Source organism: Botrytis sinoallii, assembly GCF_014898435.1.
Source record: "Botrytis sinoallii strain Bc 23 chromosome Unknown BSIN_020, whole genome shotgun sequence".
NCBI classification, from domain to species: Eukaryota; Fungi; Ascomycota; class Leotiomycetes; order Helotiales; family Sclerotiniaceae; genus Botrytis; species Botrytis sinoallii.
In genome coordinates this window covers 1-23,973 of record NW_024066047.1, presented here as the reverse complement: position 1 = coordinate 23,973, position 23,973 = coordinate 1, and positions in this window count along the sequence as shown.

Genomic DNA, 23,973 nt, shown 5'->3' with positions numbered 1-23,973 from the left:
GAAATAGATGATTTGAAAGATAATGATTTTGAAGACTATAATAAGGTTTCCCTTTTCAATATACTCTCTAAAGATTTCTAGAAGATCTAGAAACTTGGATTATTCATTGCATAATTGAATAAATATTGAAACTAATACTATAAGATCTCTTGCTTTCAGGATAGCTTCTTTTGAAAAAAAAGAATTGTCTTGGACTCTGGGTTGTTTGTTTTGATTACCGAAAGGTATTGTAAAACCGCATTTCTTATTTTAATTGAAGATATAGATAGTATTATTTGTATTTTGAATGAGAAAGGGATTATTAAATAAATTAATTTCTTCATTTCTTCTTTCGAAGTTGATTAGTAGAATTGGACTGGAGATTTCGAATATAAAGGTTTTAGAAGGTAGATAGAGATTTGATGTAAGAGTACCTAATATAATTGTAGGATAGGTATTAGGTATAATAGAGATTTTGGGAGAAGCTTCTATTATATTAGTATTTTTAATATATTTAAGGAATTCATTTTAGGGATTGTGTTTTTGTTTTGGAGATTAGAATAAAGAGTTTTCTACGCGAATTTTCATATGTATTTCACGTTTTGGGACGTTGACAACAGTATCACAATAACTATTGGTTCGAATCAATGGGAGGAATTGCAATGGATTTGGTTTAGTAACTATGATCTATAGCGATCGCGAAACGGTCGTATTTCGAAGAAAAAGTTTCCTTCGAAATTTGTTGTGTGGAACGGACTTGGAAAGAAAGACTTATACTATACTTTTTATAAAAGTAGTGTGACAAGCTAAGAGATCCTATTAGACTATACATTTAGATAAAGTCAAGAACGATAAAGAACTCTATCGAATTATGGGATAGTATAAGTTAATCTTCGAAAGTAATACGAAATCCCCCTCCCTAATAATCGGTGAGCAGGAGATCTGTGATACAAGAGAGAAAGCGGATACCCTATTTATAATGGTTCTAGATTGATTCAAGGTGGACGATGATTTTCCAAACAATCCACTATGTAATCAAACATATAAGGGAACCTTTCCCTAGAAAAGAACAATCTCGGCTGAAGAGGTAGAAAAGCACGTTATAGAAGCTTTGTGTACTACACCAGAAATGGATCGAGCCACTGTACACCTCCTTAAGGCATGCTGGCCAAGTGTTAAGTCATTAATCCAGGAGATATTTGTATCATACCTAGCTTTAAACTATTACCCAGAAGGATAAAAGCTAGCAAAGGTAATAATGATTCCCAAGGTAGGCAAGAAAGACAAAACGTTACTGCGGTCATAGCAACTAATAGCCCTAATCTCCTGCATCGAAAAGAGTCTCGAATAGTATATAGCCAGCCAAATATCTTGGACAGCTCTAAGACATAAAGTAATTAACCTATAACACTGTAAAGCGCTCTCCAGAAGATCAGGAATAAATCTAGTAGCTGCCTTTACTCACAATACAGAGCTCGCATTAGTAATTAACAATATAGTTTCGATTATTATTATGGATGTACAGGAAGCTTTTGATACTCTCTTGAAGCAATGACTCTTGAGTCGAATAATCAAACAAAAGTGGCTAACTTCACTATTCAAGCTGATAGACTTATTCCTTACAAACAGAAAAATCAGAGTAAAACTCAAAGGTATTACAACTGAGGAGTATCTAATAATATGCAATATTCCTTAGGAATCCTTACTATCATCTATACTCTATATGCTCTATCTTACTGAACTCCTTAATCGAGATACAAAATTCCGTTTCGGCTATGTAGATAATATTGCAATCTACTATTCTTTCAAGCATCTCTCTATAAATACTAGGATTCTACAACAACAAATATGGCAAATCATTAGATGGAATAAGAAGAACAGAATCCTATTCATCTTTAAAAAATTCGAACTATTTTATATTATTAAATAACATAATATTACTAATCCACCTTTAATAGTAAATCCAGATTTAATAATCACTTTAGTACTGATTACAACAAGTAGAAGCACTCAGTCTACTCTGAGGTGACTGAGCGTTTTCTTTAATCACCGACTCTTGTTCTTACAATATGTCAAAATACATATAGTGAAAGCTATGAAAGTAGTTTCGTATATCAGATCGATCGCCTACACTATACATAGGCCGCTAGCTTCCTCTTTAAGAAAAGCAGTGATCACCTACATTCTCCCAGTAGCACTATTCGGTACAAAAGTATAATACGCTGATAAACATAAGCCTGGCCTAAGCTAAAGCGATCCAAGTATAAGTGTAAGTATAAAAGGTCATCTTTGTTGTATCAATAAAATGATCAATACTACTACAAGAGAAGCGATCCCAGTATACAAAACAATACCGATTACAGTTTTTATCAAAGAAGCGGGCCTGCTATTGAGGATAGTTGTATTAGAATATATTAAGCTGCAATTTGTATTCCAATTAAAAATAATTGACAATCAATATTTACTAGTAAATTGTTTGAAGCTAATAATACGAAAACGCGGACGAGGAGCAGGCATAGTAAGAGGGCCTCTTACAAGAATCCAGTGGTTCAGCCGTCTCATCCCAGAGATACAACACTTGAAGTTATTCTGCTTGTATTTCTCGATTGGCTGTAGAATGAATCTAATAAAAGGATTAATTAAAGAAGAAGCAGCTCAAGCCTTCAAAGAGTAGTGGCGATAATTCCCACCCGAAGACTACACAATCTTTTCTGATGGATTAGAACAAACTATTAATCGCAAACATTGTGTTGGCTACGGATATGCAATATATCGTAATAGCATTCAAATAGCCTTCGGATTTAAGCAGATCCGAAGTGATTTATATATATTCGATACAGAAGTGATAGGAGTATAGCGTGGATTAGAGTATCTAATCATTATACTTGAAGATCCCTTGAATAGCTGGATCTAGATGTGTATTGATAGTATATTGGTTATCTGGGGTATATGTAGAAACGTACTGCCCACAATACAATGAGCCTTCTACAAGTGTCACAAAGCAATGAAACAACTCGACGTCAGGATAAAGTGGTCACCTGGATATATGGAGATCGAAGGCAATAAGGAAGCAGATCGCTTAGCAAACACAGACGCAATTGGGCCCATGAACTAGGCAATCGACAAGCTACCAACAATCAGTGGGGTCCGAACGATCATCCATCAAAAACGCCTACATACAGAATCTACCTGGTGGGAAGAGATGAACTCCTCTCTCTCCACTGGCTACAAGGAGTGGTCTCCTAGATACAGTACAAAGGAGCCAAAGGAACTAACTCTACCAAAAGCAGTCTTATATCGACTGATAGCTATGAAAACAGGCTACGGCGATTATGCCGCTTATTATCAGCGATTTGGTCATCAAAACAACAAGCTGGACTGCTTATGCGGTAGTGCTAAGGAACTATATCACTTTTTTAAATGTATTATAAACAATCTAAAGCGTTCAGACTAGCCCCTTGCCCCTGTAGAAATGCAATCTAAACAAGTAGGTGATCACATATATCAAGAAACTCTTACACACACCTAGCAAGTTCATTCAGTTGATTACCGACTCAGAGTTCTACACTCAAATCTGTCCTAATTATTAAAGGACCCTTAGAAAGCGACAATCTTTTCAACAAAGCTTGCTGCCTACCCCTTATAAACTCATCACTCAATTGATCACTCGAATACACTATATTTCTAAAAACCGCAAACCCAATATATAACACAAGAGCCTTGCTGTTTGGCTAAATAAATAGCAATCCACTCTCGCTTCTTCTTCTCTACTATAAGGATCGAAGCCCACAACGAGCCTATCCACCCAGGAACCAAGCTCTACCTCAACAACAACCCGGATCAGACGTTCCCTTCTGGAAACAGAAGCGGATCACACCCGCAGAGGAGCGAATAGCCCCTGGCAGTGAAGTTAAATTGCTAAATTCGGTCGCGACGATCACGCCGCTCAAATAGTTCCTTATCTTAGCACGTCTAAATACCCTTAGGGAGGTCCAAAACAGACGTTAATTAATATAAATAAATAAATAAATAAATAAATTATACAATTAAATAATCGAATTCTATATTAAAAACAAAGCAATATTAGTATTAATCAATTAGTATATAATAAAAAGCTTTTTGGAGTTATAAAAGCTATTGAATATACTAGTTTCATTACTTACAATAATCAAAAGTTCAAGATCTATTCAGACAATCAAGCTGATTTATATTGCCTAAAAACTCCTTTAGATTATCTAGAATAAGTTTATCAAATAAGAGTAATCAAAGCAGTAGAGATTATCAAAGCAAAAGGAGCCGAAATCTCGCTAAATTGGATTCCTGGCTATACCTCAGTTGAAGGAAATGAACTAATAGATAAATTAATCAAGAAAGCAATCACAATATAATCTATCTTGAATAAAACAAGCTTTAGACTATTAAATATAATTGTTAAGGAATATACTTCAGATCAATGATTTGATATTCTCAATCAATACAAACTCAGATCAAACTAATCCCTATTAACTTACTCGAAACTATTTCCTTGGAAAATAGGCTTGAAAATCAAGCTACCAAGCGGAATTAATTGAAATACTACTAGCACATTCTTTCAATTCAAATTAGATTATAGATATATCAAATTCTATTTATATTGCTTTAAACTTTCCAATAATAAATATATATATAATAATATCGAGGCATTACAATACCTTCAATAGTAACACACACGACACATCAGCGAGCTTAGATCGTACTAAGCCGCACCTTCCAACTACATAAGCTCTAGTATCAGATACAGCTATAATCGTCGCCAATAGTGTGAACACCATAGCAATTATCTCTACAAGAACGCTGATTGTAATCGATCCCCGATTTATTTATGATCAATTATTATCCTTACCCTTACCATTCAATTATAATAGTACAAACACTTATAGCGCAGAAGCTGCAAGAGTTGCTACATCAAGCCCACAAGCAACAAGAGGATTCTCTATTACGGTATAACTTAATGCTCTCAATAAGTAAATGTAATTCAAATGTAAGGTTTACGAAGTGTTCGAAATAATGTTTTACTAATTCGAAGTTGATAGTATATTAGAGAAAATAGCCTTTAGTAAAGAAATATATAATATAATAATAAATAATATTAAAACTAGATTATTACAAAGTACAATATAATTTATAGCTGGAAATAGGAATAATAATAATCCAAACTATATTTATATAGATATTATAAAGACTCCGAAAAACTCGAGCATGTCTATAAATACGAATATATATATACAAAGGTAGGCTAACAAATGAAGATTGATTAAACCCCAAAAAACCAAAATGGATATCTGTTTACTAATAATAGGAATTACTATATTGATAATAAATTGTCTGAACGCTTATATATTAAGAAAGGCAATTAATAAAATTATTTCTAATCTAAAAGATATTGATATAATAGCTATTATCCCTATAGCTATTAATTGGGTAGTATATATTGTTAATGATATTATACATAATAAACTTCTCAAAGCTGAGAATGCGGAAAAGATTAAAAAGATTCTGAACTATAATAGTCTAGAACAATCTATAACCTAATATCACTACATACTAGAAAGGATTCTAATTTTTCTTTGTAATCTAAATGGAAATAGAATACTTGTTATTAAGAAAATAGTAGCCGAGAAAGTATTAATATAAATAGACATTCTGTTAGAGTAGATAATAGCAATGAATCAACTAGGTGTAATGTAGCATAAAGACTTTTCATTAATTTCTCTAAACTATGAAAATTCTATAATTTATAATTGTGCGCGGGTTGGTGTCGGCCCGGGGTAGGCCCGCAGGGCTACTCACGTGTCCTCGCTAGCCCTTACGCGGATTGATTGTGATAGAGCCCTTCATTTTGCATGTTGCGCCCCGAGACGTGTATGTTTACCTTCCGAAATCGGTTCGTATAATACAAGAAAATGAGGTACTGTGTGATTGCATCCGGGATGCATTTCAAAAGAAAATAAGAATGCTATAAAGTTACAAATAATCAATAAACAACAATCCAATATATTTACCGCTTTTGTTGGTAGATCACTAGAGGCTCTATAAATTCTCTTTACTTTCCCGAATATATTTTCCCTTTCAGTAAGTTATTCTTTACCCATTATCTTTCCGATCCTTGTCTCATTATAGCTGCTCCTCAACCCATCGATCCCCAGGCAATTGCAGCTCAATCCGCAGCAGGCCCTGCTGGTCTAATTATTCCCATATATCTTTATTGCTCTAAATGCATTGTAACCTCTACCCCTAAAGATTTCTGTCACTACGACAAGGGTTCTAACTCCCTTTGTAGTTATTGCCGTGTCCAAAAGAAAGTCTGCCAGCCGGTACCCTCCGCGATACATTTTCGATATCAATCTCATATATCAGACTCAAGCTTTTTGGCTAATTACTCCTGTCAGTAGTTAAGAGGAACAGGATGCTGAAAATGTGCTGAGGTGCTGAAGTGAATACTATATCAAGAGTATAGAGGTCTTTTTGCAGAAGGAAGATAAGCAGGGTGATACTAAAAAGCCAGAATCAGTGGAGGCATTATCTCTACTTGTCATAAAAAAACTGGATCGAATAGGTAATCTCATAAAGCGTTTTGTGGACTTCTATTGAGCTGTTATCGGTTACCCCTCGTTTCTTTATAGAGTTGTTTTTTTGCTGATATTCTGGACTCTAGAATAATTTGCCTGCATTGGATACTGCTATTCCGGGTTCCATTCTGAAACTGATATCCGCAGTGGATTCGAATGATAAGGGCGAGTTCCTTGCCCCGGTTGTTCACCTTCACGCTCTTATCGCTCCCGCCCTGCCCCCTGCTCCTGCGGGGGGTAAGGCTTTGGGTGCTGTGAACATGATAGTTAATTCAGAAGGCTATCGACCTTTTCGTACTGATATTAAATCGTTATCTCATCCTCATTCCCGTATTCATTTCTCGATGCACAAGAAAGATCGAATTAGGTACCCCGAGGATTCCCTTTCCGGTTTTAATGAGGACGATAAGAATAATATCGATGGTGGTAATGGCGTTGCTTTTCTTTATCGGATTATTAATGCCCTTCAATGCTCCAACATTCCTTATATCTCTTAAGGCAATATCGATGTTATCATTTTTCAGGTAAAGAAATATATTTCTGGGGATTCGATAGCTTTCACTTGTTGATCTACAATCGAGAGGTTAACCCCTCAAGCTATCCTCCCTCCTTATAAAACTTTCCAAATAATTCCAAAGCAAAAGGCAATATCGGCTATTGCTGATTCTTTATTTGATTCTTGATATTGGGGTTATAGCATTCTATAAAAGTCTAAGGTTCCCTTTATGAATTATAACATCTATACTGAAGAATCTGATACCCATGCGGGTTCTCCTGAAAGTATTCGATTCTGTAAGCGCCAGTAGATTGCCAACAACCAATCGATGGAGAGTCGATTGCCCAGCGAAGTTTTTGTAGAAGTAAAGGAGAAGGAGAGTGAGGACAAGGATAAAGTTGATATATCTTCGACGGAGGAGGGTGAGTATGATAATAGCGATATAGGTAATGCTATCTTTGGTACTCTTCTTCCTGTACTAGATCCTTTCGATGTGTAGGGCGAAAGGGTTAATTCTTACTATAGGACTCTCTTAACACACTAATATAACAATGCCTTTACGATGACGTCCCCATACTAGTCAAAGGCATACTCTTGCAAGGGACGAGGTTTTATAGAAGGAATAGCAATAATCCCATGTGCCGAGTATTGATGAGGATTCAGTTAATATTGATTCTGATACCTATGAGTTGAAGCCTGAAGTATTTAAGAGATGTCAGGATAAGTTGGTACATTTGACAGTAGCATGCAATATGCCAGTGAGTGAAGGGTTGCATCCTCGTTCTTGTTAGGGTAGGAAATAGTGGAGGGAGGAACATCATGAACAGCTTCGATTTGCTGGTGGTTCGCTTATGGGTACACAGCATAACCCTATTATTTTGTAGCTTTTTTCCTTTTTTCTTTCGAATTCTGTATTGGTAGTTCCCCTTTTTTATTATATTCCTCTAGTGCTTCTTTTGCGTTATCCAGATCGCGAAAGGCTTCCTATATATCTTCCACTGGCTGGTAGCCCTTCCATCGAATTAGGTACTGAACACCTCTACCCTTCTTTTTATATACTATGATTTTCTCCACTTTGTATTCCAAGTGATCGTTTATCTCCTCTAGTGGCGGTGGGTTAGCGGTACCCTGTCGTTCATACCATGGTTCCAGTAAGGAAACATGGAAGATATTGTAAATCTTATAGGTAGGTGATAGCTTGAGTTTATATGCTTGACCACTGGTTTTTATACCTATTACTCGAAAGGGGCTTATGAATCTATCCGAAAACTTCTTCTTGAATCAAAGTTGCTTGATATTTCGGATGCTTAGCATCACTTTATCCCCGATGTTATATTGCTAGGATACCGTGCTCTCTATATTCTTCGATTTTCGGTCTATAGCTGCTTACCACAGTTCTCTCAATTTATCCCTTTCTTCATTGAGGAAGGCGATTTGCTTGTATGCAGCTAATGCCCTCCCTGTGGTATCGGTGTCCTCGCTGATGTAGTGGAATATTGATAGGAATCTGTACATCGCTTGGAATGGACTTGTATTTATTGTACTATGCCATATAGCATTATAAGTGAACTCTGCGAGTGGTAGTAGTGAAGCCTAATCGTCCTGTCGGTAATTAGAATAACAACTGATATAGTGAATCAGATTCTGGTTTTGCTGCTCCGTTTGCCCGTCGGTCTGAGGGTGGAACGCGATAGAGAGCTTGCATCGTATTCTGAAGTAAAATAGGAAGCTACTCCAGAACTTGCTTGTGAATTGCAGTCCCCTATCCAAAACAATACTCTCTAGTGCTCTGAAGTCTTTGAACACACTCTGTATCAGTGTTTGTACGAACTCCGGCGAAGTGATCACTTTGTTAACAGATATATATCAGGCAATTTTCGTGAATCTATCAACAACTACTAGAACCGCATCATAAACGTTCTTGCCTAATTTCGATGGGGGTAGATCTGTAATAAAATCCATAGTTATCTCTTTCCAAGGTCCACGGGGTATGGGGAGGGTTTGCAACTCGCCATAGGGTTTATGCCTTTTGATAGCGGTCCGCTGGTATATCGCGTATGTTTTAATATGCATTTTCATATCTTTCCTCATTAAAAACTAGAAGTATTTAGATCTCAAGATTTCTAGAGTTTTAGAAATATTCCAATGTCTATCCATAGGATCATTGTAATAGGCTTCCAGAATCTCTACTTTCAAAGCAGAATCTGACGGTATGTAGACATTCCCATTATATTTAAGAAGCCTATTAGCGTCTACCTGCCAAGGTGAAGCAATTCTAGTGGAGTGTAGTTTTTAATTCAGATACTTTTTATTCTTTATAAAATCGTTATCCGCTTGGAGCTGCAATAAAGCATTTCTCATTGTTTTCGATACTAACTCAAATGCTATTTCGTCTTCTACTAAAACGCAAGCTATTCGATGTGGTATCGATTATTTACAATTAGCTTTAACCAATGAACTCGACTATTCATGGAATGGTAGACTATACCTTTTTTTTTGTAAGAGGCTTATAACGTTATATAAAGGCTCTGTTTTCTTGATGAGGGAACTTTGAAACAATTTTATAATCATCGATCTATTCCTTAGTTTATTCTGAAGGATTGGAAGCATATTATTAATACCCTTTATATCGATAGTGTAATTGGGGCGGCGCGATGGCCTATCTACGGGATTCAATTTTCCCGTCTTGTATACTATCTCGAAATTGTATATGGCCAAAACCTCCGCTTATCTTGTTTGTTGACTATTCAGGCTTTTCTTTGTCATGAAATACTGGAGGTTGTTGTGGTCCGATTTAACTATGATAGTATATCGACTCTCTATCGTATAGTGGCGTTATTGTACAAAAGCGGTATATATTGCTAATAATTCTTGATTATAAATGAAATATCACTGCTTCGCTAGGTTTAGCTTTCTCGAATAGAATGTAATGGGGTGTTATTATTGGATTGGTGTATCTTTGATTCTTTTCGAGAAAAGCTATAACAATATGCAATTCAATGCAAAAATCAAAGTATCGGTTTCGATTATTATGTGGAGTAAGGGGTCGAAATGCCGGAAAATAGGTGCCGATGTGAAAGTTCTCTTCAATATTTCGAATGCCTTTTGTGCTTTGTTAGTCTATTTGAATTCGATTACCGTTTTTTCTTTCTATATTTCTTTTATTAATGCGGTTATATCATAAACCATCGCTGAATAGGTCCTAATGAATCGTCAATAAAAGTTCGTGAAGCCAAGGAACACTTGTATATCCCTTAGGCTATTAGGTGTTAGCTATTTCGTAATAGTTTGAATACACCCGGGTTTTATCGTAACCCCCTCAGCTGAGATAACAAATCCTAGGAATTCGATTTCGTTAGTATAAAAGACACATTTCTTTAATTTCGCGAAGAGCTTATATTCAATAAGATGTGCGAGCACCTGTCGGACATCCACTATATATATGGTTCTATCTTTGAAATAGATTAGAATATCGTCAAGGTATACTACACATATATTATCCGCTAACCCTGCTAGCGCTTGATTAATATATATCTGAAATGTTGCAGGGGTATTAGTAAGACCAAAAGGCATCACCTTATATTTATATTGGCTGTATTGTGTGCAAAACGTCATTTTCTATTTGTTGCCTGTTTTTATACAAATATAATAATATGTATCTCTCAGATCTAATTTAGTGAATATAGTATCTTATCGGAATTGGTCTAGGGATTTATTAATAAGGGATAAGGGAGTTCGATTCTTTTTTGTAATCCGATTAAACCCTTGATAATCAATATATAATCGATGGCCTCCCCCTTTTTTTGAAATGAATATAATAGGAGCTTCTATCGAGCTGATGGATCTTCTTATTCACTTTTTTTTTTGATATTTATTTAAATAGTCTTGTAGTATTATTGACTCTTTCTCTAATAAAGAATAGATTAAGCCCCACAGAGGGGTTGAATCGGGCTCGAGGTCAATGCGATACTCTATAAGGTAGTATTCGGGTAAAAGGCTACTTTTTTCTTCAGAGAAAGCTTTTTTGTATTTTTGGAATTCTTTTGGTATTTTATATAAGGTTAATGTAAGTATCAGGCGGCCCCCTTTTATCTTTAAATGTAATGCCATTTTATTCAGGAAGATTGTGAAGATTGCTTTGCTTTCTTTTATTTCTTAATAAAATTCTTTTACAGGAATGATTTCAAGCTCGCTTAAAATGTAGCGGTATCAGAATGATGTCGATTTCCAATCGATGTTGGGATTGACTGTTTGTAACTACGGAAGATCTAGGATGGTATTTATCCGTGGTAAATCCAGTATTGTTGATGTAAAACTATAGGTATGGGTTTTCCTTTCCCTTTTTTTATCTTTTATTTCGATAAGGAATTCATAGTCCCTATATGATGTAATTGCGATACTATTTGCTGATACAAGGAAAGTGCTTTTCTTGGTAGGAATCTAGTTCCATTCAATACACTTGTTTTACTATATAATATTAGCTTGCGTTCCCGAGTTAATAAGGTATTGAAGTGTTATCGATTTGCTATTGTTATTAAAGATCGCTGTGACTATGAAGATTATCCGCCTTTTCTTGTATGGACCTAGTGTTAATAGGACGTTTATTATAATTGCTGGGTCTAGGCGTTTTTTATGCAGGTAGTCTCAGGTGGGTTACTTTGATAGTCGGGTTCTCTATGCCTCTCTCCACAACGTCTGCACACAACGTTGTTCCGACAGGTCGTAGTGTAATGCCCCTTTTGTTAGTATCTATGGCATATAGCGTTCCGAACGCGATTTGCATATGGTACCTCAACGGGATATTTCAGAGCCTTAGAGGGTTTTCTCGAGAGGGTTGGTTGGATTCTTGGGCCTCTGGTTTAGCAATTAGGGTTGGGTTGTTTTCTAGATGAGGGTGTTTAGAAGGGTTTCGATATCAAGAGGGTGATTAGTTGTATTTGTAGGGTCGCTGTAACTCCCCTGTATCTTTTTTTCGGAACAATTTCTCTACACTTTCTAATCTATAGGTTTGTTTTATAAGCTTATTGTGCGATTCAGATTGTTGAGGGGATTCCGAGATTTTTCTGGTTATATTGGGTAATAGACCTGCTAAGAGCCTCTCGACCCGAATACTCTCCGCTTCCTACTTGATGTCTTTTTCAAGGCCTTCTAGATAGATTACAAATATATTTACAGTTTTTCCTTCCCTTTATCTCACATACACAATCTTTTGGATTACTCATTGCTACCTAGTCCCTTTGTTTATAATAGCATTATACATATACTCCCTGAAGTTTTCCCAATTTATCTTTTTATAACTCAACTCACTTATATATCGACGCCAAATCGCCAGAGACTATCTTTCGAAGTATTGGATGACATATTCTATCTTCTTCATATCGATGGGGAAATGATATCCACCATCGCTTCGAAACATAATTTCTGCCTGGAAAAAGAAGTTCTTAGCTTCCTCGATATTCTTTCCTTCATATTGTTTTAATCTCTGCAACTTCAGTGGTTTTCCCGAATTGAGGTTAACAACCTGATGGGTTGCATTCGGTACGACTGTGGGTCGGTTATGCTCGACCGGGGTGATTGCATATAAGATACGGTTCATAGCCACTCTGTGAGCTTCTCTCATGACTACCATTTCTTCTTTCATTTCTCGAAGTTGTTGGGTCAACGACGCATCCTCGCTGTTACTAGGGGGGCGTAATGGAATCGAATGGGTGTTGCTGCCGATACCCTGCAGAAATTGATCGACAATTTCACCGGATTGGTTTTGAGTCGCACTGCGGGCATCCTGTTTCCCTTTGGGATAGGTGTTCTTCTTGTTGAAACTATAGTGGTACTGATGGTTACTCGACTAAGAAATAGTTGATGGATTGCTTTATATGTAGAATGAAAAGAATTGTTAGAGTAGATAATAGCAATAAATCAACTAGGTGTAATGTAGCATAAAGACTTTTCATTAATTTCTTTAAACTATGAAAATTCTACAATTTATAATTATGCGCGGGTTGGCGTCGGCCCGGGGTAGGCCCGCAGGGCTACTCATGTGTCCTCGCCAGCCCTTACGCGGATTGACCGTGACACATTCCCTTAATCAACTATCGAATTACCATCTGAATAACTAATTCCTATAAGTAAATCTGAATCGTTAACCTATTAGAGAAGTTTTTTTCTTTAGGTTTTTTGATAATTTCAAACAAGCTTGATATATTAAGTTAAAACAGTATATTACTTATTATAATCCAGAATATCAGAATTTCTGTAATCCAATAATATATAAAAGTATTCCAAGATATAACAATTACAGTGTTCTATAAACAAATCATGATGGTCCGTTTAAGCCTAAATATAAGATCAAGACTGAATATACAAATTGTATAAAACTATTTCAAATTGAGTATAATGATTATCCTGTAATACTGTATTGAGTTAATAAGAAAATTGTATATTTTACAAAATCCAAAATTTACGAAATCAAGAAACACAGCTGAAAAACTTGTTTGATTATTAAAATACTAATCAATAAAACATCTATCTTAATTATAATTATTATTATTATTATTATTATTAGTAATTTTCAACCGGGCCGTATAGGCGAACCTCCCAGGGGGCATTACGGTTAGGCTAACTGCGGGATAATCTCTAATTTACATGATCCCTTTCTCCTAAGAGTGGGGTCTCAATACCCTCAGTAGCTTCCCAAGCGATAGCTAGCGCGCTTGCGCTTTTGTCTCCGATCCTTTGAGCGCCTTTGTACATACTTTCCGATCTTTTATATAATGTTTTAATTGAAAGCTGCTTTATTCTGTAAGGGTAGCTTTTGTATATATTCTAATGTAGTGTAGTGTATTGTATATATCGATTTTGTTCTTTATAGTCTTACTATATTGGTCGCCTTCTATTCTGTATTTGTGTTCACTCGGATCGGTTGATCTATTTTTATTTCCTCTTTTTATTCTTTTGGTAGTATTTTAGGATATATATTTTTGTAGAAGTTTGTTATAGCAATAAATTCAGCGAATTTGGCTGGTATGTGTATTAGTTATTTCAGTAATTATTCTTGAGCTGCCCAATTACGGGGTGGGTATTTGGGCCTGATATCTGGGGACCAGGTTTTATAGGTTGCAAGGACTTTGTGGTAGTGTATGATATGCTCAAGGGATTTGTATGCACTATATAAGCAATAGATTATTGCTTTCTTATATTTAAATTATCAATAATAGTTTTCGAAATCACTGTGTGTTAAGTGAATTATTAATATGCGGTGGAGAGTAGTTTATAAGAATTCTAGTTCATTAGGGTATTTGTTTGTACTTCTTGGATTCCATTTCTGGTATTGTTTGGAGAGTGTTGATTTCTATTTGATTCACCACGTTTATGCTGCCGATTCTATAGCAGTTTTTGCTATAGAACGGATATCGCTTGCTATAGGTCGATTTGTATACCCTGAGGCTGATTTTCTTGTCCCTTTATTAATAAGTGTATTTGCACACTCATTCCCTTCAATCCCTATATGGCCTGGCAATTATTTAATCTGGATCGAGTATGTTTGCATCAGTTTGTGACATTTGAGGAAAGCCCACTGCGATGTGATAGAGGCTGTGCCTCTCATTCCCCATCTTAATTATAACAACCCCTCAAAATATTGTAATAAAGATACCCCCCCCAATTCACAGGGAATATATTACTATATATAAAAACCTAAGCAGCTCTAAATATACCCCTTAAAATACCTTTTTAACTAGCAGTTCATTTGAGAACCCCTACCGTCCTAAAAGGAAGTATTTAAATGAGGGCAGTCTAAATGAGAAGACATTCTTCAACACTACACTATCACAGTATATTAACATAAATATCGATATCGATTTGAATAAATAGTTATTCCTTTTGACATTACAACATTAATTATTAGACAGCCACAGTTCGATCTATACAGATCGACTGAACAAATATATAGAAAAAGATAGAAGTGTATATTGCAATATTGCAAATAGTATATAAACAAGATTTAGAGGTTCTATATATACAAAAAACTTTTTATATATCCTAGAACTCGAATTCAGAACTATCCGGGGTATAACCTCTTTATACTGATGGATAATTGAGACAACCTGAATAGCCCCAAAGAGAAAAGGAGAAACTAAGAATAATAATATATATATACAAAAGCAAATGATTATATACTCAATAAAGATATATTCAATTATATCGGGATTTTCTCTAAATAAAAGTAAACAGTATATAGATTATTAATATATACTAACAGCCAGATATTAGAAAGATAATAGATCTAATAGTCTTTATGATATTCTCCAATTACACAATAGTAGACAGCAATTTTAATACTAAGTATAATCTATTCAAATCTAGCATAACCTCAATTAACCAAGGAGCTCTCTTTACAGAATGGTTCATTTCGAATAGAATGGATTTTATCAGGATCCCAGGAGTCTCTACCATAAAATAGATTATATAATTAATCTGACCTTCTCTAATATTCCTTTTACTAACATTATAACAAAAAGACCATTGTTCTCCGTAAGGAGTGGCTGGCTCAGTGGTAAAGTGATTGGTGCCCACTTCTGCTCAGAGCCATATCCCGATCGATATCCGTCTTTCGAAGCCTAGTCACCTACTAAACCACAGCTCATCATCCGCATACGATCAAAGAAGGGCGTCGTGCCCCCTTCCCGATCCTCTAGCCCCGACATGGAGGAGCCTCCGCTCCACTGCTAACCCCACCTCCCCACTGGAAAAAGTGGTTCCACCCGCATTCGAAGCGGTCACAACATACCTCCCTCTCTCGACAATAATGATCGCCTGCTTACAGCAGCCTACGATCGCCTTGGTCTTCAACAGTCCGATCACTCCGGCCTTTACCAGCCTATGATCACCCCAGCCCTTACCGGCTGACAACCCTGCCTTTTCACAAAGGCCCCGAACAACCCCTGGACTCCTCAGCATGAAGTGAGTTGGACAGCCCGAACTTGCAAGTTGGAGTGGAGCGGCAAGAGCGCTCGTAGCGCGGGCCGCCCTGCTCGCCACTAGCATCACAGCCGTAGAAGAACGGAACGCTTGGCTATGCCAGCAATTGTATGTATATAGAATTGTTAGTTTAGTCCATCCCTAGTACCCCCTGGGAGGTCGTGGCGAGCCCCTGTGGCTTGCCCCCCGGATGTAAATAATAAATAAATAATAAATAAAAATACTAACATTATTATTAATATTAATCTGAAAAGCGGCTTCGACTATAAAACACAAATAACTATAATCCTAAACCTCACCTTATTTATTGCTAAGCTTTTTAATTGTATAATCAGTGAGAAAGGCCTTTTAATCTTTCAGAAAATATAAAGAATAGAATTCCTCACTTTCCAAGTTTAATAAATATACTTATTGGGTAGGTCAATAAATTAATAGGCATATATAAAAAGAAACAATATCAACACATCAGCGAGCTTAGATCGTACTAAGCCGCACCTTCCAACTACATAAGCTCTAGTATCAGACACAGCTACAGTCGTTACCAACAGCGTAAGCGCTATAACGACTATCCCTACAAGAGCACCGATTGCAACCAATCCCCGATTTACTCGCAATCGATCACCACCCTTACTCTTATCATTCAACTACAACAATACAAACGCTTATAGTATAGAAACTGCAAGAACCATTACATTAAGCCCACAAATAACAAAAAGATCCTCTATTGCAATACAACTTAATGCTTTTAACAAGCAAACACAACTCAAACACAAGATCTACAAAGTGTTCAAAACAATGCTTTACTAATTCGAAACTAATAGTATACCAGAGAAAATAGCCTTTAATAAAGAAATATACAATATAATAATAAACAATATCAAAATTAGGTTATTACAAAGTACAATATAATTTATAACTAAAAACAAAAACAGCAACAATTCAAATCGTATTTATGTGGATATTATAAAGACCCCAAAAAAACTCGAGTGTGTCTATAAATGCGAATGTGTATATATAAGGACAAGCTAATAAGTGGAGATTGGTCAAACCCTGGAAAACCAGAGTGGATATCTGTCTATTAGCAGTAGGAATTACTATATCGATAGTAAGCTGTCTGAGTGTTTATATATTAAGAAAGGTAATTGATAAAGCTATTCCTGATTTGAAAAACATTGATATAGCAGCTATTATCCTTATAGCTATTAATTGGGTAGTATGCATTGCCAGCAGTACTATATATAATAAACTTCTCAAAACCGAGAATACAAAAAAGATCAAGAAGATTCTGAACTACAACAGTTTAGAACGACCTATAACCTAGTACTGCTACATGCTAAAGGGGATTCCAACTTTTCTTTATAGTTTAAATGGAGATAGAATACTTGTTATTAAGGAAATAGTAATCAAGGAAGTATTAATATAAACAGGTACTCCCCCGATCGATTATCAAACTACTATCCGAACAGCCGACTCCTATAAGCAGATCTGGATCGTCAGCCTACCGAGAAAAGTCTCTCCCTTCAGGTTCTTTGATAATTCCAAACGAGCTTAGTATATTAAGCTAAAGCAGCGTATCATTTATTATAATTCAGGGTACTAGAGTTTCTATAATCCAATGATATACAAAAGCATCCCAAAATACAACAACTACAGCGTTCTATGAATAAACCACAACAGCCTGTTTGGGTCTGAATGTAAGGTCAAGATTAAATATGCAAACTATATAGAATTGTTTCAAGCTGAGTATAATAACTATTCCATAATGCCACACCGAATCAATGGGAAAGTTGTATACCTTATAAAATCTGAAGTCTATAAGATCAAGAAACACAGTCGAAAAACTTATCTAATTATTAAAACACTAGTTAACAAAATACTTATTTCAACTATAACAACCCCCCAAAGCGTTATAATAAAGATATCTCCTTCAATTCGCAGGGAATATATCAGTACATATAAAAACCTAAACAGCTTCGAACATACCCCTCAGAACACCTTCCTAACTAGCAGCTCACTTAAGGACCCTGTCGCTCTAAAAGGGAAGTGCTCAAATGAGGGCAGTCTGAATAAGAAACACTTTTCAATGCTACATTATTACAATATATTGGTATAAGATATCGATATCGATCTGAATGAGTAGCCATTCCTTCCAGTACTACAACACTAGTCATCAGACAGCCACAGCCCAATCCATATAGATCGGCTGGGCAAATATACAAAAAAAGACAAAAACACATATCGCAATACTGCAAATATATACAAACAAGATTTGAGGTTCTATGCATACAGGAATCCTCTATATACCCTGGAACTCGAATCCAGAACCATTTGGGGTACAACCTCTTTGCATTGACGAATAGCTGGACAACCTGAATAGCCCCAAAAGAGAAAGGGAAGATTAAGATATTAATATATATACACAAAAGCAAGTAATTATATACTTAACAAAGATATATTAATTATACCGGAATCTTCTTTAAATAGAAGTAAACAATGTGCAGATTATTAATATATACTAATAACCAGGCATTAGGGAGATAGTGGATCTAGTAGTCTCTATAATATTCTTTAATCACACAATAATAGATAGTGATTTCAATACTAAGTATAATCTATTCGAATCTGGTATAATCTCAGCCAATCAAAAAGCTTTCCTTATAGAATGATTTATTTCGAGTAGAATAGACTTTATCGGAACCCCAGGAGTCCCTACCCATAAAGTAGGTTACATAATTGATCTGATCTTCTTAATATTCCTTTCGCTAAACATTATCGTTGATATTAATCTAAAAAACAGCTTTGATTATGAAATACAGATAACTATAATCCCGAACCTCATCTTACCTATTGCCAAGCCCTTTAATCGCATAATTAGTGAGAGAGGCCTTTTAATCTTTCAGAAGATTATAAAAAATGGAGTTCCCCACTTTTTCAAGCTTAGCGATATACTTGCTAGACAGGTTAATGAATTAATAGGAATACTGAATTCTTTATTGAATTAACAATTCGCTTAGTAAAAAAGTAAAAAAGTATTTCCGGATGCTTTACTCTCTGATAAACGAGCGAATATAGAACAGTATATCAAAACTATAGAATAGCTAAAGCTGAGGACATCGATCAGACAGAACAACAGTGGTGGGGATTAATGATTACAATCAGAAAAGCAAAATGCTAGTACTAGCATGGGATTATTAATAGGGTTAGTTGTGATAAAGATTTATATAAAATGATAGATTAGTATAAGCTTGCTATTAATCTTAAAGCATCACCCTTAATCATTAATAGCATAATAATTAAAACACTACGAAAAAAGCCTAGGTTCTACAAAAAGAGATTCTCGAATATTTTGATAGCAATAACAATCTTATAATAGACTTACTTTAACCAAGCCATATACCTAATAAACTCCTATAGAGTACAAAAGTGTTTCTTGAAGAAATAGAAAAAAGCATTATAGGAGTTTTCGAATACCTCACCGGGGTCTGATCAGATTACTATTTGCCTCTGAAGGCTTACTGGGATTCCATTGGACTAATGATTATTGGAATCTTCAATAGGATACCTGCAACTTAGTTATTTCCAAACAAATAGAAACAGGTAAAGATGGTAATAATCCTAAAATTGAAAAGAAAAACAAATTGTTAATATAATTCTGATAATTGATAGTTCTATTTTTATGTATCTCGAAGAGTCTGGAATATATAATCGCTTGATATATTTCATAAACTGTAATAATAGCAGATATACTCAGCCTCCAGTATAGTGAAGCGTTCCCCAAGCGAGCAGTAATGGATCTAGTCACTTCGTTTACATACAATATCAAAAAGGCCTTTGCTCGCAAATAAGAAGTCACAATAGTTATATTAGATATACAAGGCGCATTCAACACACTCCTACCAAACAGGCTATTAGAACGCATACGCTAGCAAGGTTGACCCTGCTCCCTCCTACAACTAGTCCAAGCCTTCTGAACAATCGCTTAATAAAAGTTCGGCTAGAAAACGTAATTATAGAATATAGCCGCATTAAGTATAACACCCCACAGGGCTCTCTATTTTTACCTATACTATATATTTTATATCTTACTAAACTTTTGAATCAAAATACCAAACTATACTTTAGGTATACTAACAATATCTGCATCTACTGTATATCCAAGAATATTTGTAAGAATATTAGTCTCCTCAAATATAATCTCCGTTAGATTTTCCAATAGGGTAAACGAAACTATATAGTATTTGTACTAAAAAAGCTAAAGATAATATATCTTTCCTAAAGGAAAGAGGCATATACCTTGTATCTGAAGATGAACGATGAGATAACGATCCGCTTAATTAGTGAGATAGGTAATGAAACTGTTCAATCAGCTTTATGCTGGCTGGGAGTCTGATTTGATTGGAAGCTTTCCTTCAAAAGACATATAGTAGAACAAGAAGTAAAAGCCCGCAAGGTGCAAGGCATATTAAAGGGCTTGTATAGATACAATACAGCCTGTTAGCTGCAGTGCTATATAAGGTGGTGATTACCTGCATCCTCCCTACTGCCTTTTATAAATTCGAGGTATAGTATACAAGCTGAATGAAGTCAAATCGGGTGAGGGAAGCCACCTGTGGTATATGGTAAGCATGAGTTAAAGCAGTTATATCACCAAGGTTAATCGAGCAATTGTTCTAACAATAAGAGGAGTTCTACTTGCTTAGTGCACGACTCAACCATTACGATCCTGAGAGACTCTAGACTATTGCTTAGCGAGCTAGTACTCGAATAGGCCACGATAAGATTCGTGCTCCGATTCTGCAAGGTGAACGAAAACCACTCACTAGCGATTCGTCTAATGCGAGCATCTCAATACAAGATAAACAATACTAATCTCCACAGACTAGCCGGATTGATCTCCCGAAAGTATCGAGATCAATACTCTCTCCACCGCACTTCTTCACAGGGAGCCACAACAATCCCATAGGAGATATAAAAAAAAAAGCAACTGCCCTTGAATTCACATAATAATGGAACTATTGCCTGATAATTATATTATAGTCTTCTCGGATGGTATTGAATAGTATTATCGAGGGCAAAAGATAGTTGGCTATAGCTATACGATTTAATTAGGAACAATTTTTAATAGTATCCCAATTATAGGGTAATCAATTCGCTCTCGTATATCTTCGATATCGAGGTAGTGAGCACTCTAAAAAATTTGGAGTATATGATCTAACTAAAGCTGACTAGGCAAATCACTATATACATTAATAACACCTCAATCATTTAGTGTATTAGGGACAATATTTTTAACTCATTTTAATAGGCATTTCTGTGTTATTATAAGATTATAAGGAATAGGTAAGTAGTGATCCAATAATTACCTGGATATACTGGAATCCTTGGAAACAAGAAGGCTAATCGGCTCGCCGATCTGGGCGCTCGCAGTAATTATATCGAAAATGACAATTCATTGCTCCCTATTTATCAATAGGATAAGCTTAATAACCAGAATCTTCAAACGAGGGGCAGAATAGAGATGATAGAAGCGAAATGAGGTTACCCTTGCCGGTCGATACCATTGCTGGCACCTCAGCTATCAAGTCAAGGAATCTGAGGAACTTGCCCTCCCCCGCTTTATTCTTTAGTGACTGGTAGTATTCAAAACCGAATACAGGGATTTTGCATTCTATCACTAATACTTTCAGTATAACAATGTTACCTCAGAATACTCCTGTGGATACAGCAAAGAGCCTGAACATCTGGTGCTCTGTTAATACTCTCGCATCTAATTCGATAATTGGCCGAACAAATCCGGTTTAATTCCGTGAAATACAAAGAGTGTAATCGATTATCTCTCTCTTTTTCTAAAAACCTCAATAGACTTTGTAATCTTTCTAGTAATTACTAATTACTTCAAGCAACTATATTTAGTCTCTCCAGAAATCCTCTAATCTTCTACTTTCATATTGCTAATTAGAGCTACATTTTTTCTAAAGCTGCTTTCCCTCCCTTTATTACTATATACAAACTATATCAAACAAAAACTGATAATATAGGGCCCTTTGGCTAGCTGCAAACCTGAGTTATCTAGTATGAAGTGGGTTGAATAGCACCGATATTGCAAGCGGGAGATAAGCAGTAGAAGTGTGTATAGTGCTTCTAGCTGCTTTTTCCCCAGCTTACATCACAGCCGTAGAAAAACGGAACGCGTGGCTATGCCGGCATCCCCGCTAGTATAGTCCATCCCTAGTACCCCTTGGGAGGTCGTGGCGAGCCCCTGCAGCTTGCCCTCTGGATGTAAATTAAAATAAATAAATAAATAAAATAAAATAAATTAATAGGAATACTGGATTCTTTATTTGAATTGGTGATTTGCTTAGTAGGAAAGGAGAAAAACGCTTTTGAACGCTCTATCTCCTAATAAATAAGCGAATACAGAATAGTATATCAAAACTATAAAATAGCTAGAGCTAAGGGTATCGATTAGGTGGAATAATGGTGATGGGAATTGATAATTATAATCAGAAAAGCGAAATGCTAGTATTAGTATAGGATTATTAATAAGGTTAGCTGCGATAGAGATTTATATAAAGTAATAGGCTGGTACAAGTTTACTATTAATCTCAAAACACTGCTCCTAATCATTAATAATATGGTAATCAAAGATATTATAGAAAAAGTCTAGATTTTATAAAAAGAGGTTTTCAAGTACTTTAATAATAACAATAATCTTATAATAAATCTATTCTAGCCAGGCTATATATCTAATAAATTCTTATAGAATATAAAAGTATTCCTTAAAGAAGTAGAAAAGAGTATTATAAAAATTTCAAATATTTTATTGGAATTTGATTAAATCACTATTTGCTTTTTGAAGATTTACTGGGATTTTATTGGATTGATAATTGCTAGGATCTTTAATAGATATCTGCAATTTAGTTATTTCCTAGATAAATAAAGATGGATAAAGGTGATAATGATTTTTAAAATTAAAAAGAAAAACAAATTATCAATACAATCCTGACGATCGATAGCTCTATTCTTATATATTTCGAAGAATTTGGAATATATAATCGCTTGATACATTTCATAAACCACAATAATAGCAGGCATATTCAGCCTCTAGTATAGTAAAGCGCTCCCTAAGTAAGCAGTAATGAACCTAGTCACTTCATTTGTATATAATGTTGATTGATTGATTGATTGATTGATTTAATTAACGTCCACCTTCAGTCTATGACTATATAGGACGGCTAGGCCAAATGGTCTAGCGGATAACTTTTAAAGTACAAAATTAGGAATTTTAACAATAGGGTAAGTGAAAACTAATACTGGGGACTCGTTCCCGCTTACTATACGAAGTGCGTATAGTAAGATATAGAGTAGAGAGGGTTAAACCCTTTCTTTTCTATCTTTTCTCTCATCCTCCTCCTTCTCTTTCCATTTCCAAAATGGCTCTCTCTCCTTCTCTTATTGTCTCTTCTTCTTCCACAATTTCGTTTTGTATCTCGGCTCTTGATAGGTGCCAAGTTCGAGTAGCGATTTTGGTAGTATTGATGAATTTGATTGCTAGTTCGATACCTATTTTCGTATGTAGCAGAAATTGTAGGTTGATTTTCGAGATTGGTATTTCTTTGAAGATTTCCTTTCTTTCTTTTCTATATATTGGGCAACCAATAAGGAGGTGTGCAGCTGTTTCGATATTGTTGCAGATATACTTATTGTTTGAAAGTTTGAATCGATGTAAATAAGACTTAATATAACCGTGGCCGATTTTGAGTTGAAAGAAGGCGCTAGTAGTATTTCGCTTAGTACCTTCTGGTAGCTTGATTTTGGAGCTGATTTTCTATGGGAAGAGTTTCGAATAGATTATATCTGATTGATTTGATCTGGATTCGTATTGATTGAGAGTCTCTAGCCATTGATCGGAGT